This window comes from Halyomorpha halys, unplaced genomic scaffold, assembly GCF_000696795.3.
Source record: "Halyomorpha halys isolate HHAL.00 unplaced genomic scaffold, Hhal_1.1 Scaffold1597.1, whole genome shotgun sequence".
In the NCBI taxonomy this organism is placed as follows: Eukaryota; Metazoa; Arthropoda; class Insecta; order Hemiptera; family Pentatomidae; genus Halyomorpha; species Halyomorpha halys.
In genome coordinates this window covers 287934-299067 of record NW_027112457.1, presented here as the reverse complement: position 1 = coordinate 299067, position 11134 = coordinate 287934, and the positions used below count along the sequence as shown (strand labels likewise).

General features: G+C 32.1%; 1 long non-coding RNA gene across 1 annotated transcript in view; it reads left to right on the top strand.

Moving 5' to 3' along the window:
• Nucleotides 1-1255: 1255 nt before the first annotated feature.
• The window catches only part of LOC136796483 (uncharacterized), a 263387-nt gene continuing 253508 nt past the window's right edge, over nt 1256-11134 (top strand). Inside the window, exon 1 of the long non-coding RNA XR_010844195.1 lies at nt 1256-1304. This is a non-coding gene — a long non-coding RNA (uncharacterized lncRNA). The remainder of the gene's footprint in view (nt 1305-11134) is intronic.

The following is an 11134-nucleotide window of genomic DNA, read 5'->3' as shown; positions in this document are numbered from 1 at the left end:
GTCAGGCTGGTTAATGGTTAATGGTTAGTCTTAAAAAAAGGGAACTCGTGTTCCGATTAATGAAACGAGGTCATAAATCGATTCGTAATATTCCGGTATTCTTTTTCAATATTGTCTAAATGAGTGTGTGAACTGCAGAACTGCTATTTTATATTCTTTTTTTTTAATCAGGATAACACAATGCTCACTGGATACGATATGGCATGCAGTCAGCTGAGTAAATAAGCTGGATAAATTTAGTGAATAATGGCCGATCTTTAATTGGAGCCTATCAAATTTCAGTTGGACATTGTATACGACTTTTCCCAAGGAATGAACAACTGGCGCATGCTCAGTAGAGATTTTCCAGTCGAGTACATGTAGTGCGCATGCGAACGCAAATTTTCTGACTCTCAAACCGTTTGTTAGAACCAACCAATAGATTATCAACCGATTTGAACGTGAGTAATAATTTATGATATAAACCAGCAATAGTGCTTGTAGTCGTAGTAAGGGACTCTCGTTCAGAAGGAGAAAGCTTTTATAATAGACTGCGATGATCTCAAATCAGGCAAGAAAATGAAAAGATTTTATTAAATTACTTTATCTAGGGTGTCAATTTGTGATTTCGATATAAAGCTGTTTGTAAATCACTTTATTACTAGTGATCTTAATAATAGCAAAGATATTTTTTAGAAAATTATTTTTAGTGTTTCAATTACTCAAGGTAGTAGTATCCTTGGTCCCATCCTCTACACCGCTGACATTCCAACCAATCCTAACACTATCCTCACCACGTATGCTATGACACATGTGTGCTCGCTGTTAATAATAACCCATTAATTGTACCCAAAATCTCCAATCCCATATAACAGCCCTCGAAGATTGGTGTCGTAATTGGAGGATTAAGATAAATTCCAACAAATCACCCTTACCCTTCGTCGTAAACCTACTGACTGCCCTACAGTTTCATTTAATGAAGTTACTCTTACCCCTGTCGAACAGATCCGCTACCTTGGACTACATTTGGACAAGCGACTAACCTGGAATCCTCACACCAGACTGAAAAGACAGGAAACTGCACGTCGATTTCGACTATTACAGCACTTACTAGACAAACGGTCTAAACTTCCAACACATTACAAAAGACTAATCTACATGACTGTAATAAGGCCAATCTGGACATATGGAGTTGTTCTTTGCGGCAAAAAAAAGTTTTTCATTATTATTATTTTAGTTTGAAACAATTTAAAACAATAATTCTGTCGTTTTTTTTCAGGTGGCTGAGAACCGATTCGTTTCAGGAGACTGTCTCAAGAATATTTGTAAGTTCAGTTTGCTTATGACAATGAATGTTAATATGTTAGTCGGCAAAGTATAATTATATTTAAATATAAATTAGGAAAAAATGTAACATAAGTTATAGGTAATAAAAAATAATAGTAAAAACCATAAAACTAAATTTGGGAGCATGCTATTAGAAAACAGTTAAAAATAAATAGATACATTTAACTATAATGTTATTATTTTATTTATTGATACAATTGTATTAAAAATATATATACAACAAGTAAATTTAGTGTTAGTTATTGAATAACATGATACAGTCATGGAGAGATCTACCCAGTCATAGAACTTCAGCAACATTTTTAGGGGAAAAGATCTGGAGGCCATCTTCTTTTCAGAAAGAAGTCTAGGAAAATTATCAGGTAATGAAGAAGAAGCCAGGTTAGGAACAAATGGGTTTGGATGGTTGGGAAGTTATGTTATTAAAATCATTTCTGTCGTTTTCTCAACTTTAACTCTCAACCTAATGAGTTTAAAAAGAACTAGCTTTAGCTGGAATCCAACAAGAATCTGAAGAAGATGCTTATCAATAACATGATTTGAAACAGTTAGGATTTATTAAAGTCTTGTCCAAGTTTCGTACATAACAACATTACGAAAAAAAGAATTCCATTCGATTTTTTCCCATATGCCCACTGGATACGTTTTTTTTCTGTTAAAAGAAACAAAAGCTTATAATAACTCAGTTAATCATGGGATATAATAATATATTATACATTAAGAAATCATACAGGAAGTTTTTCCGTTATTAATTATTTCTCATTATTACCTATTGGTCTCGAGTTAGAAAAAAAAAAAATTAAAATATTAATACAAGACTGAAAAGACAGGAGACTGCTCGTAGATTCCGACTATTACAACATTTACTAGACAAACGGTCTAAACTGCCAATCCATTACAAAAGGCTGACCTACACGACTATTATAAGGCCTATCTGGACATACGGAGTTGAGCTTTGGGGCTCAACTAAACCATCAAATTCCACTTGAATCCAATCCTTACAGTCCAAAATCCTTCGTAAAATCCTTAATGCTCCTTACTTTGTCACGAATCAAGTCATCCATCAGGACCTCAATGTCTCGTAAGTTGCCGATTTGTCCAGAACCAGATACCAATCCTTCCATGATAAACTTTCCAATCACCCAAAATCTACTTGTTTCTAACCTGGCTTCTCCTTCATTACCTAATAATCCTCCTAGGCCTCTGAAAAGAAGATGGCCTCGAGATCTCCTCTAGGAATGTTATTGGAGTTCCATCAATGGGTAGATGTTCCACAGAAAATTTACTTGTATATATTTTTATACTTTTGTAAATAACAATAAATAAATTTTAAAAAAAAATATTAAAAAAATTCTTAATTTCATTATCAGTTCAGAAATAAATCATATTAAACATGTACATCATAACAGAAGTATTTTTAAAATAATTTATATCTCTAAATTCTTTTTCTAATAAAAAAAGTCTTATGAACCAGGATCTATTGAAGTCAGCAAAAATGGAGACTGATTGTGTGTGCCTGTCTGAGGTGGCCAACTGAGTGATATTCAGTTAATTGTATAAATAAGAAAAAATATCATAGAAATGAATAAATGAAAAGTATATATATAGTATATTCCAGACCTCGCACCATCGGATAACTATTTGTTTCGACCCATGGCCCATTTCCTTCAAGGGAAAAAATTTGAGAGTTCTCTGACAGCCATCGCAAAGAATGGTATCAGCATGGGATCGAGCAATTGGCTAGCAGATGGCTAATGACTGTAGATAACAATGGACTATACTTTGAGTATAATTTATTTTATATCAAAGAAATAATAATACAAATATTTGGCTGAAAAACAGTAATTTTTTTTTTATAAAATATAATAAAATGTATATTAAAGAATCTAAAATATGAAAATACTTGAAAATTTCTATATCCCAGTCGCTGAACTCATCAGTGGACAAAAATAAACAACTGGAATTGCATGATTTTTAATTTATTTAAAGTAATAATGCAAATAAATAAAACCATGAAAATTCAATTTAGGAATAATTTCAGAAAAAAAAATAATAGAGGAAAAATCCCATATAATGTTAGGGGTAATAAACTTATTCACCAATTCGTGAAACATATATTTTCGAGTTAATACAAATTTATATTTAGTGTATATTTACTTAACGATATCATTTCACAGTATGCTAACACATAGTAACTATCCTGTTGCTCTTTTGTAACCTTACCAAACTGGGTATTTTAAAAGAAACAATTGTTCCTCAAGGAATTCTTAAGTAGCACATAAGCCTCGGACTGGAAGGAACTTGCGGCAGCCTAGACAGCTGGTAGCAATAGTGGTCTCTTCCAAAGTAAAATAAACAAAAGCCTAAGGAAAGAGGGGCGTTTAAGGTATTTGCGACCGACGGACTTGTATGAAAAATTCTTAAAAATGAGAGGAGAGAGAAGGGAATTGGGTGGGAGGGGTCCGGCCCTGTCAGGGAGAAACGCTGGGAATTTTCAATATTTACCCAGGGAGGGACTAAAGGGACAGTGATGTACTAGCTGGGATAATACTCTCTGGCTAAGTCCCTTTTTAGTCTATCTATCACCCTCTCTCTATTTATCTTATATTTACACCCTCTCTTTCTCACTCCCTCTCATGCTGTATCTCATTCTCACTGTACTTTACTTAGGACTACTTTATGTTCATTTCTACACTTCGGATTTATTTCTGAATAGTCAAGCTACTCTCATCAACTGTGAAATAAACTTCAAATACACCTAATCCGAAATGTTCTTGGATGCGTTTGAATTTGAGAATTAATTCACAATTGATTTGGGGGAGGGATATACCATAGTCACGTACAAAAGACTCCCCTAACTGTTTATAATTTTATAGGAAAAAAATTAAGATAAAATAAATAGATAAAAATAATAATTCTTAAGAAGAGAACAAAAGAAAACTTAATCACAAAACAATGACATTTATGGATCTAATAAAATGAATAATTGACTTCTATTGGGGATAAAGTTAAATTAAAAAAAAAGACGGAAATAAAAAACAAAACAAAATGATATAACATTGTAGTAATGTCAATAATAGAATTGATAAATATAGAACTTATAACAAGATGTCCTGCAGCAGCCTGAGCTTCAGTCTTCGGGTTGAGGTTGGGTTTTCCAAGTTGTAAGTCACTGCTCATTTAACTGTAGGTAACTGGGAGTGAAATTTTATGAACGATTTTTTTGATCTAGTGGAGAAAAAAAAATTAAGAAAAAGACAAAGAGAAAAAATAAAATGTATTTATTATTTGTCACAAATCTATTTATTATCTCTAAAATTTATTATTATTCATTTATTTTTATAAATAGATACGATTATAATTGAATTAAGTGGAATTCTTATTTTTAAAAAATATCATAAAAAATAATAAGTTAAAATTTATGTCTTTATTTCTTATATTGTTTCATTTGGAAATCACTATTACAAGAAAATACCTTCTAATAGTAACAAAAAATGTAGTTTTTGAAGGTTGAAGTATTTTATAAAATGGTTCTCGGTATTATTGAAGGAATTTTAAACAATTTAGAAAACACACTTTTGTCAATTATTTAAAACTAAGTAATTTATACTTTATCGTATATCCTAATAATATCCTAAAATTGGAAGTTAGGTATAGTTATAATACTATTTTATCTTATAACCATATGGTTTTATTCAGTATTTAAAAATATATATACATACATATGCACATCCACATACCCAAAGACATGAATTTTATATATATATATATGTGAAGATACGATGACATGTTGATGGTCTGATATGATGGCGGTATTAATAAACAGTATATTCTCAACTTATGAAGCTGGAGCCCGTTCGATAATTGGGATAATGGTGTGAAAATAAATTAGATACCATAAAATATACCCTTAAAATCTCGTAAAACAAGTTTTCTGCTCCGGCTCCTTATACAATATATAGTAATGGCAGTATACGATAAATAAAGTTCATAGCAAACGACAACGAGCTGAAGGAGAAATATAATTCAAACATACATTTTTAAACAAATATTTAATTCAATTTTTGTTTAAAGATATATTAATAGAACAACTATAAATACATTTATTTTAGCAAGTATCATGAAAACTACTACTTATAAGAAGATAAACGTCATAAACTAAATTATTTTGCATTAGACCAGCTTTACTTTGAGTGCTATGTGTAATATATGTACGTTGAAAGGTTTTTGAGATATAGATTACTCAAAATAAATTCACTAATTACTGACATTTCGGGGCATTTTGTTCATGAAATATTGCTTTTTAAAAAGCTGTCTAGGAATCTATTGAACATAAAAAGCTTATGAATCATATTTTATAAAATTTACTCTATTTTACATGACGTTATCTCATTTTGTAGTGTTGTTAGTAGTTTTAAAGATAAAGAACTCTGAATTAATTTTTTAAACGTTATGTAACAGTTGCAATTTTTTATTCCACTGCCTATACTTGGATGACCCACCAATTTTTACTAGTAATTATACATAGTTTTCATTAAAGTAATATAACATTCGGGTGAAATGACTTCCTTTTTTCTCCTCTTGAGCTATTGTAATATTAATAAACCTTATAGTATTGGGAAATAATAAATCATAAATCTTGGAATACCAAGATCATAGTATCATAATTTAATAAAAAAAAAATAAAAATATCATAATTTATTCAGCATTATTGCATTTGGAATAAAATAAACAAGAATAAAAAAATCTATTATATTTAACTTTTTTTTCATTCCCTAATCTAATTTATTAGAGACAACTTTTTTCCATGGTTTACACAAAATTATTAGGGAATAATAATGTAAAATAACAATTTTATTATTGCAATTTTTTAAATAAAGTTTTATCATAATTTTTATTACAAGATATGAAATCATAAATAGAAATTAGTCTTTTTATGTATGTGAATCAAAAGTGACTTAGAGTTATCTTTTACAATTTAATAATCCTCCCCTGTTGGAGAGGGGGTTTTATTAGTAAAGGGGAATTTTAGAGGGAGAAAAAATGACGGGCGATGTAGCCAATTTAAACAGGAATGCTTTTCTTTCAAGTACGCTTTCTACTGAATATTACAAATATAATTGTATAACAAAAACTCAAAAAAGATTATAAGAAACCATTATTAATAATTAATTATTATGTTCACAGGAATTGAATTGTTGTATGGTTTAAAGAAATTGTCTGACGAGACTTATATACTCTAGCAATAAATACATTTTTCTTATGTAAGTTACTTAAATTCACTCTGAAAATGAACTAGAAATAATTTAATACAAGTTCTTAAATTTTATAGAAAGTATTTTTTTGGTTTGTGCTAATTTTGTGGTATTTTAATATATATTCTCAATGGGAATTGAATTCAGTTAAATAAAATACTCAGTGCTGCAAAATAAGTTATTTAAAAATGATTATGTAATTATAAATTTTAAGAAATCGCTAGAATTTTATTCGATATACATAATTTTGATCGTTTTGAGGACTCAGAGGGAAGTATAGGGCAGTTGAGTGGAATTTTTAAATACAAACCCGACAGATGATCCGGCAGGACTTAAACTTCTTAAATTAATCATGATTCCACACGTAATAGTATTGGTTGGCCGTTTATTTCTGGTGAAGTTGAGGTGTTTACGTTATAACAATCTAGAGACTTGAGTAGCGCTGGTTCTATTCCGGTATGTGTGGGTTGACTTGTATTTCGTGGAGGCCCCAAGTAATGATGATTTGACCTCCCACCATGGTCAGAATATGTTAGTTAACAGTAGATAGCAGATGAAAATGAAAGATTAATATTAATGAGATAAGATTAAGGATGAATTAATTTTCATTTATGGCTAGAAGTTTAATTTTATGTAAATGTACTTAAATGATATGTGTCTATTATACATATATTTTTTAAGATCATTGAAAAATGAAATAAAATATATATATGTTCAATCATTTATTAAAGAAAATGAGTAAATTTTTAAGAAATATTAATTTTCCACAATAAATGGAAATCGAATTACCCCACTTTGATTCTCACCAGCACAATAGATCCTAACATTTCCAAACAGCTGAAAGTAATAGTTTATATTATATATAATAGGTTATATAACCTGTCCAGCAGTTCTTTACCAACGCAAAATAACTGAACAAAAAAAAAATTATTTACCTCAAAATGTCCAGAATATCGTCAATGTATAAAATCAACGAAAATTACGCCAGATTCATTCTACTGGTAATGACAATTGCGTTTTGCGGAAGATGTTTTTTTGGTTGATTTTATGCTTGGGTCGTTTGTGGCCGAGGGAGTTAAGGCGTCGGCTTTGACTGCCTCGCTAGTGCAGAGGCGCCAGTTAAAATCCGGTCTGGAGATAGGTTCAACTTTTATCTTTCTGTGGAGATCCCACAAAATTAAAACTTGATGGTTAGAATAGGGTGGTGCCCTATGGATAACCAGCTCTCCTTATTTTAGAAATGAGCAGAAAGGGGATTATTAAGGAGAAAAGAAACATTAACAACGGAAGTCAAAAGGAAATTCAGTTTTGAGGGGGAGGTGCAAAATAAGTTTAAACATTTACTTAAAAGTGCGGTGGGGTGGGGAACTGGTTATGGTTATGACTTGGGCAAACTGAAGCTACGGTGTTTTAAAATTGGATCAACCAATGTGGCGAATAGTAAGAAAAATACCTTCGAAGTGATGGAAATATGAATGAAAATAAATTTAATCGTGTACTCTAAACAAATAGGATACCTTACTTTTGGATTACCCTTCCTTTATGTATGTTTATATATATATTTTATAATTTTATAAAGTTCTAGCGAATATTATCTGTGGCTAAATAAAATTATGGAGTCGTGGACAATGAACGAGAGACATAATATCCCAGGAACGCAGAGCGTTCTATTCGCCAAACTTCAGGAGATCATAACTTGAACATAAATATTATCGTGGGAACAAAAAGATTAATAAATAACTTTATTAAAGCTAAACGGCCATGAGCAAGGAAAGCGAGCCCAAAGGAAATAAGAGATAAATTAGAAATTCGGAAGGCGGGCCGGGCAGAGTCAGCTGTTCGGGACAGACCGTCCCACCTCCCTCTTTGCTTTCTTAAATAAACCCGCCTTCATCCGCTCCAGTCAGTTATTTCTTTATTTTATAGAAAAAATAAAAAACGATTCTGATCACGTTAACTTAAAAAAAAAATCCAAAATTTAACCGGAGAGAAGAAGAAGGAGAGAGACATTATCTGGAGTTACTAGCAAAACAACGCCTGCTCAAATTATTACTGAAGGGATAATTACTTTTTCATAATTAATTAAATGTCACAATCTCTCAAGAGGAGATCTTAACACTTACAATAGTGGAATGCAATCGTTCCTGGCCAACCCACCCATCCGCACCCCGATTTAGCAATGGTATTGTCTAACCTTTGAAACAATTATTGAAAATGAGAAAGAAGACTCAAAAATCGGGCAATAGGCTGGAATTGGAAAACGGCTTGATACACTGTGCGTTAGATCTATGCGTTAGGGGCATGCGTTAGAGCATTTTAGACGGTCTATCTGTGCAGGAACAAACCCGGAATTTATCAGAAGAATCAAGCTATACTGTAAATTCCCCTATGTTTTATTAACTGAATCGAAGGATCAGAGACTTAGTCCTCTACGAATCCCAAAACCTGAACTCATTTGCTTAAACTTCCAGCCGTTTTGGCTGATACTCTATTCCCTAATTACTTCTCTTTTAAGAAAATGAAGACGAAATAGACAATTGTTGTTCCGTTAAAAATTAGGATAAATTTCCACATTTCTTCACAACACCAACATAACCCTTCATTTAGTTGTTAAAAAAACAAAACAAAAAACATCCTGGATTTTCTTTTTAGGAAGTCTGGTAAGTCAATTTCAATAAATGTTTTGAGGTTAAAAACTTCCAAAAGTTGAATATATTTTATTCTATATTTTCTTGCTTTTGTACAACGTTTTGGGACTGTTCCATATTCATGTATCTTAATAATCCTACGAATAATAATTCACTTTAATAACAATTCTCATCCATGCGTATTTGTAATTCATATTGTATGAAGCATACCTTCAACCGCATTGTAAGACACACTTCACTTTTGGTTGGCTGGTTGGGTTGGAGTGGACTGTATAATTGAAAATGAACATGATTAAATGAAAAATAAAATTCTATTGTTTTATGTTACAAATGGTGTTTGTTGTAGAATTTTGTATGACTGGGCTATGGAAATTGTAGATGCTAACATTGAGGTGGTTGATGATGATGTGGATGTTAACTATTGCTATGTGGACTTACTTTTTTCTTCTTTCTTCCCCCCGCATCTCCAAGCCTCTCCTCCCTCTCCTGCTGGGAACCACTGAAGTAACTCTACTCACTCATGGAAGATATTGCTGATCACTGAACAAACATAAAGGATGGACGCTTCTCTGGTTGAAGACAAGATGGCTATCTCACTCATCTGGCTTGCTTCTCTTGCCACCAAGAGCGCTGGAGGAGGCAAGCTTTTGATGCTGGCCACATGGGCGCTACTGGTCCAATACAAGGGAAGCCTTTCTGATTCAACCTTTCCGTTGCCGTAGGTTACCGGAACACATATAATTATATTGACCTCATATTTGTCAAACTTTTAATTTCATTATCGGAATCACACTTACACTATTGTAATTCATTATTGGTGCATTCTCCTCTCTCTGTAGCACAAACATTGCTCTATATTGCATACTACCTCTTTGGACCTTATCTCACGTCAGTGTGCTGTTTGGTTTCCTCCCAATTTATATACCTCTTTTTATCTATTGTGTAATTTAATTAAACTTTATGATAATTCATAACAATTCATTGTATTGTTGAGCTCAATTTAATCATTTCTATAACACTAGGTTTATGGGCGAGTCTTATATACCTATTTCTCCTCACACCCTTTCAATTTACAGGTAAACAAAAAAATCGATTTAATCAAATTAAATATAAATTGAGCAAAATATTTGGCTTTCTGTTTAAATAAATTATCAATAAGTTAAACAATTTTGTTTATTATCACGAAAACGGTAGTAATAACATCAACTGTATAGGGTAGTCATATTACCCTGTCAGCTTCGCTTTGACCTAATGCTTACTGATCTTTTTTGGAGGTATCCTCACAACAATCTTCATTAACGTTGATAATTTTGTTCAATATCTTATTATATCTCCTGGATTTACTCATGATTTCTAGGAAAAAAAGGTAAAAATATAAAAAAATACTGTACTCAAATTTATGTAGCCTATTATAAGTGCTTCACGGTAGCAGCGTGGTAACGCGCGAGTCTACCAACCCGAAGGTGATGGTTACGAGATCGAGTCCCCGGCCCTATCCGGATTTTTTCAAGCATATAAATATGCAATACTCACTCACAACCTCCCCCGGGCATTTGTGAGGCCCATAAGCCCATGGGTGGCACACATAAAAATAGGCGTGGGAGTGACGAACCCACCCTATGAAAACCTCGTCATGAGACGCGTGATGTATTTCCTACATACATCGCGCGTGACCTTAGATCAATCACTATGGTCTGTCGCGCCAATAATAATAATTATTATTATAAGTGCTTACAATAAGGGGAGACTATTCACAGAAAATGAAACTTTTGCACACTGTCATTGAAAAACTCTCTTACATTAGCACATTAGCAATCAAACTAAAGATCGTCCTTTGTTTCTTCAGCGGGAAGCATAAGGATTTCGTTGAAAATTAAAATAAAAGATAGCACTCAAGCCATAAAA